Source organism: Podarcis melisellensis (assembly GCF_964234715.1).
Source record: "Podarcis melisellensis genome assembly, chromosome: 11".
In the NCBI taxonomy this organism is placed as follows: Eukaryota; Metazoa; Chordata; class Lepidosauria; order Squamata; family Lacertidae; genus Podarcis; species Podarcis melisellensis.
In genome coordinates this window covers 4,081,420-4,091,136 of record NC_138543.1, presented here as the reverse complement: position 1 = coordinate 4,091,136, position 9,717 = coordinate 4,081,420, and positions in this window count along the sequence as shown.

The following is a 9,717-nucleotide window of genomic DNA, read 5'->3' as shown; positions in this document are numbered from 1 at the left end:
AGTGCCAGAGCTCACCACAAATGCCTTCCTTGTTCTCTTATAAAGATCATGGCACCCACCTGAGAGGTGCCGGAACTGAGTTCTGATGAGCTTCAGCTGAAAAAAAGCCCTGCCAACCACACTGGCTCAAGAAACCCACTTCCTCCAGAGCTGTGGTCTCCCTCCTACCACCACATGGTTTCTATCAAACTTGGAAAGAGTAGAAGATCTATGTTACATCTATTATGCCTTGGCCCAAGAAACCTTAAGCATAACTTTCTCTAGAATGATCTGTTAGGAGTTAGTATTCAGATTTCTCTAACACATGGGTAGGCAAACTAAGGCCCGGGGCCCGGATCCGGCCCAATTGCCTTCCAAACCCGGCCCATGGACAGTCCGGAAATCAGCGTGTTTTTACATGACTAGAATGTGTGCTTTTATTTAAAATGCATCTCTGGGTTATTTGTGGGGCATAGGAATTTGTTCATCCCCCCCTCAAATATAGTCCGTCCCCCCACAAGGTCTGAGGGACAGTGGACCGGCCCCCTGCTGAAAAAGTTTGCTGACCCCTGCTCTAACACAATGGATGGCATTCAGCTTATGCTTATTCAGAGTAGACCTATTAAAATGAATGAACATGACTATGCGAGGTCAAGTAATTTCAATGGGTATATTCTAAGTATAAGTTAGTTGAAAAGCAGCCAATATGTTTATTTAATACATTGTGGGAATCTGTGTGGGAACCCCTTGCAGATGACTGCAGCACCTGAGACAGTCAGGTTGTGTATTTACTGCAGTGACTAGAGGAGGAGTGACCCCCGGGAGGGGCGCAGAGAGAAGAAACACTATGGGACACCTGCAACAGCACAACCAGATGCCTTCATCTGCCCCAGCTGCAACAAAACATGTTTCTCCCATATCGCTCTCCACAGCCACAGCAGGTGCTGTAACTCTCCAATGGTTTGACTTCATCCCTGAAGACTTCATTCTTCATTGTCTTTTGAAACAGACAGATGCCAACAATTTATTTACCCACTGTTCAAACGACAATGAGTTCTATCTGGTAAAGTCATTCCTTTAGTGAAAATACTTTCAGCTTCACAACAGAATGTCCTCTTTTTCTTCTTGTCCTGCATGACCAGTACCCCTCAAAACTGTGGGTTCAGCAACCATGTGGAGCAGGTTTGTGGGGGCATGAGGGTTGCAGAGAACACACTGAAAAAAGAGAGACAGGAAGCTCCACCGTTCAGACAAAAGTCATTGCTTCCCGTGACAGCCAACAGCATTTAAAACTATATCAAGGAATCACAACACCAACAGAAGAAACACTCCAAGTCCTTCTATGCAAGCTGGAGAGCACCTTCTTCAAGATCCTGCAGTAGTACCCCAAACCACAGATGGAACAGCCCCCCATAAATCACAAAGGTGGATGTGATGCTTTCAGGAACCAATCTGGTCTTCAAGACTGCCAGCTCTCCTAAAGCCACTTGTTGGGATGCAAGACAGAGCTTGAACTGTCTAATTGTATTGTAGCAGACAGCCCCCTTTCCACCCCTTTCAGTTCCAGCTGATGGGTGAGACTCAGGGCACTTACACACTGTCAATAGTTTTGGTTGGGATTCAATCACATACTGACAAATTCAGCTTGTACAATTGAAGCTGATTTCCACGAAAAATAAGCATTTTTGCATTGAGGAATGTGACTTAGAAATGAAGTAGAAAATGTGGAATAATACTCACTATGATGCAATATTGTCTAACCTCCTCAACAAACAAACCAGAATGGATGCTCAATTAATAGCTAGCACTATTTAATCTCCCTGCAATAAAATCAGGATGAGTGCTCAATAAAACAGGTTGTTTTAAAACACTCTTAGGTAGTTGTCAGATGTGCACTGGGATTTAAGAGTGGAAGTAAACTTTAGCATTTGTTGGAACAATGCTGGTGTGGCCTGGGGAGCATTCTGTAGGCAGATAGAGAGATCTGGAGGGCCACATTCAAACCCCAGCCAAGCCTGAAGTCCCAGCGCCCCCGTTGTAGAACTCACTGACAAAAGCAAAATGAACAAATCACTGTGTTTGGACAGTATCTACCTGTGAGTTCTAAAATAACTCAAATTTCAAATAACTCATCTCTAAAATTTACCTCCATGCCAGAGGAGTGAAAATAGCCAATATTAGTACCAGCATTTTGAAAATAGAGGTTTGGGATCATTATAATGGGTATATGTGTGTGATGCATAATACAAACAGAATTTGCAAAGACCAAAAGGTCTCTCTAGAGTCCAGCAAAGGCGCATTTTCCACAGTAGCCCTTCAGAGGCTTCCAAGAGGTCCTTCAGCCCAGGGCACAGAGCTAATGGCCCCCCTTCACTGACCTGTTTCCACCCCCACCCCTCAAAAGGAACACTTCAGTTAGGGCTGGGGATGCAGATTTTGTCGTGGGTCCCCCCTTGTAGAATTCATATTTTCAAGGACAACACATCTTACCATATCATTTTCAGTAAATCTAGATTGGCAGATTTTAAAAAAAATCTGTAATCAACAAAGCTACAGACACCCACCCCCAAATTGTCATATAACAATAAAAGAACCCATTTTGAAGGGCTCAGTCATGTCCTACTACATAGGCTCAGCATTAGCATGGCATAGCAGAGTCATGTTTCCTGCTTGTCTCCTTTCCACCCCTTTCAGTTCCTGTTAGCATCGGTGCAGGTCCCATGTTTGACCATTGTGAGGCATGGGAGACCTGCATGCACATTCCAGCCAAGGAGCTCATGCTCCCTAAATGAGTGAGTACCCCACAGCCTTCCTGCTCCTGGTCTGGCAGTTTTTATGCATGCACCTATGAGGAGGAAGGATAAACAAAGCTCTTCATGCCCTATGGGATTATCTTTGCTGTGGGTACTGCTCCTGTGTAAGACTCAACTGAGCCGTTAACTCATTAGGAATGAACTCTGTCATTTAATTTCATGAAATATCTTCTAAATAAGGGAATGACCCATCACGCAATTTGTGTAGTTAGTCAGAAATCACACTGCAACGTCATTAAATTTCATCAAGGGATTTAAGTGAAGTGAGTTAAATGCAAAATTAATTAAGTTGTTAATTAGTTAATTAACTGTTATGCTTTTAAGTGATGCCATTATCAAACTGACATAGATTTCAGTTTAATTTCCTAAATGTAGAAAGTGTTTACGAAACTGTAAAAGCCTGAGGGCTTCATTCAGCCCACAGACTTTAAAAGCAACTGCTAAAATATTCATATATTTTTATAGAGAAACAATTTAATATGGATTGCTTTAAAAAAGTCTCAGCTGAAAAATGCTGTCTGGGGAAACATTTTTTTATATTATTATTAGCAGTTCAGTCCTATACATGTCATGTCCTGTACTCATACCTGAATTTAATGGGCCTTACTTCTGCATGTGGGATGACGGCAGCTTCCTATACCTAAAGTCACCAAAAAGCTGGAATTCTATGCCTCTTCGCCTGGAAGTAGCACTCATTAAGCACAATGGGACTTACTTCTGAGTAGCATATAAGATTACCTATACTAGCATATATATATATAAGATTATACTGTAAATAAACTCAGGAAATTGACTCGAGTGGTGGTGATCTGGGTTATTAGGTAAGGTATTAATTTGTGAGAATAAATCAATTTAACATGATCTTATCTAGAGTTGATTTGAGGGCAATGAATGGAGATAATTGAAGGGAAATGGAACTACTTTTGAGCAGGACATGTTGGGAAAGTAACTGGGGGATAAAGGAATCAGGTGTAAATTAATTGAATTTTGGTCAATCTGGATGCAAAATAAGTTGCCTTGTCTTTTGGTTTTGTAAATCTTTATAAATTCTAAATTAGAATATGCAAGTTGTACACAAATTTGTATCGATGGACCCATGCTAGAATTTTACAATTACCTATCATTGAAGCAAAAAAAGAGGCTCCCATTTATTCCACTAGGTCAAATTGTACAGTAGGCACACACACTTTTTAGTGCTGCTAGCTGAAAGGGAAGCTCAGGGTTGTGTAAGCTATTTCCTGACGCAAATCCCTCTTCAGACTTAGGGTTGCCATATTTTGAAGAGCAAAAAAGAGGACGTGGAGCGCCCCCTTCCATGGCGCACCTGCACTGTGGACCCACACATCATAACCCCCCCATTTATCTGATGAAAATAGGGACATCCTTAATAATAATAATAATAATAATAATAATTGTACACCCCCATCTGATTGGGTTGCCCCAGCCACTCTGGGTGGCGTCCAACATATACCATATTGGCCTGAATGTAAGCCTCACTTCACCCCAAAATTCCAACTGTGAAAAGTTAAAGTGTGACTTATATCCATGACCTTAAGGTATGCAGCTAGGAGCGTGGGGCAAACAGCGCCAGGAGTGTGGCAAAGCGGTGCCTGCCCTGTGCATAGTCCCCCACCCTCTCCCCCAAGGCCAGGAAGGGGGAGAGCGAGGAAGGTGAAAGGCCGCCGGCAACGCAGTGCGGCTCCCCCCCCCCCCCAGTATGTACCCAGGAGCAGCGAGGAAGGGAGTGGTTTATATTATATTATATTTCCCCCTCCAGTTTTAAAGGTGAGACTTATATTTGGGTCAGCTGATATTCGGTCCAATATGGTAAATAAACATAATAAAACAATAAACATTTAAAAACTTCCCTATACATGGCTGCCTTCAGATGTCTTCTAAAGGTGGTATAGTTACAAAAAGAAATACAGTATGAAGATCTAAGCAGTCTAGTGATCTTTAAAAAAAATTTTTTTTATTGATTTTAACATATAAATTATAAAATGTACCACAAAACTTATCACTTATACAATCTTTTTAGACTTCCATCAGCACCTCTGATGATCCACCGTTTTAACCACTTCTTCTGCATTTCTTAACTTTTTATTGCCTTTACATCTCTTAACAAATCATCCTCCCCCTTCTCCATTTTTGCAATACTTCCAATAATACTCCTCACAAAACTTCTTGCAAACCTACAAACGTCGTCTGATCTTCACAAATACTTTTCAAGTAGTCCGTAAATTTACTCCAGTCTTCCGTGAATTTCTGGTCCTGCCGGTTTCGAATCCTTCCTGTTAGTTTATCTAGTTCTGCATAGACCATGAACTTCATCCTCCATTCTTCAATCGTTGGTAATTCTTCTTGCTTCCATTTTGGGCCAGTAATATTCTTGCTGCTGTTATTGCATATAAAAAGAGCTTATATTCCTTTTTATTTATATCACTCCCAACAATTCCCAGTAAAAATGCTTCTGGTTTCTTTATAAATGTATATTTCAACATTTTTTTTCATCTCATTATATATCAGCAGCAGTCTAGTGATCAAAGGAACGGAGCAAAGCTTTTTTTGGGGGGGGGGGAATGGGGTGTCAAGTGTTTCAGCCATTTCCTCCACTCTTTCCCCCCACCCCCACTCCCAGCACTTTCTTTGCCACATTCATTAGTCTGCCAAGATTTCAAGATGTATAAAACACAACATACACCCCCACACACAAAAAAGAGGGAGAGGCTTTCCCTGACCTTGCATGAGAGCTGTGCAACTCTCGTTTAACTTGCATTCAAGAGGTACACAAGGTGATTTGGTTCATCTGCACACCAGCTATCCAAATACCAATTGGCCTTAGACGAAGAACATTTAATAAGGACTTGGGGGGATCCTTTTTACTTGCAAGCTCTCTCTCTTTTTTCTTAGATCTTTCGATTATTGCAAAATAGAGTCAGCTTAACTGGGATGACTAGGGTGGGGTAGAGATCCTGGCATTGAGACACATAGAGTATATGGGAGATCCTAAAGCAGGGAAGAGGGACAGAGTGAGACCCATCCCATCATGAGCTGGGCACTGGCATGGCCAACTGCTTGGAGAAGTCTAGATAGTAGCCTTTGCCATTAGATGATGAGTCCAATCCCAGCATGCACCATGCGGGAGCGCCATAGAGATAGGAAAAGGTGAAGAGTGATCCTTGCATGCACACTTTCTGGCTCTGCTTGCAAAAGCCTGGACATATTGGCAAATTCAAAAAATCCACCTGGAATGAAATTTAACCCCTGAAAAGGAGGACCTCTTCCCGGAAAAGGAAGACATATAGCAACCCTACAAGATACCCATGTTTTCCTTTAAATCCATTCTATGTAAGCAGAAGATACTTGTTAACTCTGTTATGTTAGCTGCCCATCCTTTAAAATAAACAATGCACCGGGCATAGCTGCTGTTTTCATTGTAGCCAGCAGAGGAAGCATTAGTTAAGAGTAAGCTTTTGTTTTTGGAAATGTCCACTCTAGACAACAACAGGATCCGGACTCCTTGGCAGGTTTTGAATAAACATCCACAAATTAATTAGTAGAACATATGATAGATAACACAATGATATGTACAACTTTACAACATGCAGAGAATAATATGTATAAACAAATCAGAGAGGGGAGCTGAGGGAGGGTGGGAGAGGGAGGGAGGGGGAAAGGGGGAATTGAATTTGGTTATATTGATTTATAATTTGATTTGTTAAATTTGTTCAATAAAAATATTTTTTTTAAAAAGGAAATGTCCACTCTCAACAAATGCTAACAAATACTGTTCTCCATTTTCTTAACAATTTACCATGAAGTACTGTATTTGTCCATGTATAAGACTAGGGATTTTTTTACCAACAAATTAGGTTTAAAGTTGGGGCTCATCTTATACACGGGTAGTGCTGAGGGGTGTTTACTTAATTTGGAGTCCCCAAAAATACATCGGGGGTGTCTTATACACAGAAAATACGGTATATGTGTTGTGATTCTTGAAAGAAGTGCTCTTACATTAATTTGTTTTCAATGCGTATGTTCACAAAGGTTGCTTAAAACTAGTGGTGCTTCCTGATGACCTGTTCATTGAGCATTTGTTTTGTTTTGTTTGGAGAAAGATTAGGTCACTTTGACTAGTCAATGAGTGTTTATTCTGATTTGTTTGTGAGGAGGCAAGATGATGATGTGTCAAAACAAGAGGTATCCCCCATTTTCCAGTACATTTCTCTGTCATTTAATCTGAATTTTTGAGAACACAGATGTGTTGTTAAGATCTCTTAATCAACTATATGTGCATAACCTGACTTTTCTGGGATGTGATTTATGCCGCCCTAGGGACTGAGTGAAAGCACCTGAAATACAGCATTCAAGCTTGTCCTGTCAAGACCTTGCCTAGGAGCAGAAGTCTGGCTTACTGTTCCTTTATTCTGGGGAAGGACTAGGAAAAAGTCTAGGAAAGGTGCTACCAGACAACGTTAACTATACTGAGTTACTAGATTAAAGCATGCTAACTTGCTCACAGGTGTGAGCAAGGGTTTGAATGGCATCTATGATAGCTAAATAAAATTTGCCTTAATGGAGGGATCAATTATAACATTCTCAAAGGTTTGCCTAAATGCCAGGAGATTATGAATCTCATCTGATACAAAAGAAAAGAGTCAATCACAACAAGTAAGGCGTCTCCTCCTTCCGGAGGGGCGGTGTTGTGGGCGGGAGATGATTCCCGCGTCACCCATCTTGCAAAAGGAAGCATGGATATATTAGCAAAATGTTATAACTTGGCAACTATAGCCAAGAAAATGTAGAAACCAAAGATTCTTTTGACTTAACTGCTCCATTGCCTTTGCAAAATATTTGTTGGAATCCATCATTTTATGTGTAAACATTATTAGAAGGGTTTACCATCCACAGAGATGAGGAAACATCTCCCATTAATAATAATTCTAATTCATACATAAACATAGTAATAAATGTATGCAGTTGCCTTCCCCAGATAGAATGAAACAGACACAAGTTTTTTAAGGGGGGATTTCTTCTGTGTCCAAGTGTCAGGATGCTGTCAGCGGCTCCCGGCTGGTTGCCCAGGAAAGTAAAAGGACAAGGAAAAGTTTCTTGCTGTCCTTTTTTATTTCAATCTTTACAGAGAGAGGCTATAGAACCCAGCCTCTTGGATAATGGCGTTGTTCCGAGTGAATCCCCACCCCTGTCTCACCCGCTTCCTCATTCATCAATCTCACCGCTTCTCCTACGGGTGCTGCCACGTGCCCTCTGTCTTTGAGCTCTTTTAAGGCTCTCTGGGTTCTGGGAGATGGAGGGTCTGTCACCCGGGTGTTGTTCTGGCTGTCCCATGATTTTCTCCCCCCCCCATCTGCCTCTGAGCTGCTACCTCCCTCAAACCCCTGTTGTAAATCTGTACTGCCTTCCTCTTCCTCCTCCCTGGAAGGGTCAGGATGGGGGGGGGCGCCTCCACCATTCCTCCTCTACCCAGTCCCTGACATCAAGCCACCGTCTGTAAAACTTTTAGAATGTATGAATGTTTTGTAATGACAGGACTCAGTTGATTACACTCTGCATGAGCAGAAAGATTGACAGTTTGACCCCATCAGTTCATAATTCATAGCAAAGTTCTGGGTATGTTAATCTTAACATTCTCAGTAATTAAATCATTATTATAGGTGACAGTTTTACTCAGAGTAGAGCCATGGAAATTAAGTTAGGTTAATTAATTTCAGTGGGTCTACTCTGAGTAACTGAATGTCACCCACAGAGATCCTAGGATCATAGGCATAGTTGTTAGGGAGCAAATTCCTTTGAGTAGACATGCAAGGACTGTAATTTATTGTGGTGTAAATACTTAGCTTTATGTAAAACACACAAAGATTTTAAATTAAATTAACATGATTATAAATATCACATTCTGTTAATGCATTTTACAAACAACAAACTTCAGTGAATATTAAGCACTTCTGGGATAATTGCAGAAGGGTTACTAAAGCCATAAATAAAATGTTAAATTTTGGGGAATCTAAAACAGCAGATTTTGCAATGCTAGTGTATAAATCCAAGGTATACAAATATTTAGTATGTTATGTAAAGTTCTGGTTCACTTTAAAAGTCATGCAGTAGAACTGAAGATGTTAAAAAAAAGTTAATTTTCTTTACAAATATATTATAAACATACAGATTTGTGATTTAGCAAAATAACTGCAGATGGAAGTTCTGGATACACAAGGGGACCCTGAGATAAAGGAACACATTGGGTTGGATCCAAATTAAGCTAGTTGAACTTGGTTCCCATTGAGATCAATGGAACTTAAATCATGAGTAACCTATCCAAATGATAGTGTATTCTGGGCCCCACCCTTTGCACCAAGCATTCCCTGACCACCCTGGCTCTTCCAGTGTTCATGCATCATTGAGAAGTCCAGAAGGTTAATTGCGCTTGTAGGCCAATGTGACCAACAGCCAAGTGACTTTTATATGTATGAGACAGTCAATCTGCCATTCAGTTGCCTTCTCCCCAGGAGGAAAAGAACACAGATATAATGCATTTCTATAACCTCAGAGTGATGAAGCATTCCTCTTAACCACCTTTACTTTGTTTATTTTGAAAACAGACAATACAGATAGATAACAAATCCTTTATGGTGAAAGGCAGCCTTTGCCAACGTGGCACCCTGCTGAAGTTTTGGGCTACAGCTCCTATTGGCTGGCTGGAGCTGATGGGAATTGTACTGCCAAGCATTTTGGGAGCACCAAGATGGTAGTGGCTGGAGTGGTGGGCTTGGATCAATGACGAAACTCAGGTTCAAATCCTGCTCAACCTTGTAGAATTCAGCAGGAAAAAGAATGGGGACCAAACTAGAATTAGTTAGCTATGCCTGTCATTGGCCCTGCGTACAGGCAGGGGCGGAGGAAGGGGGTG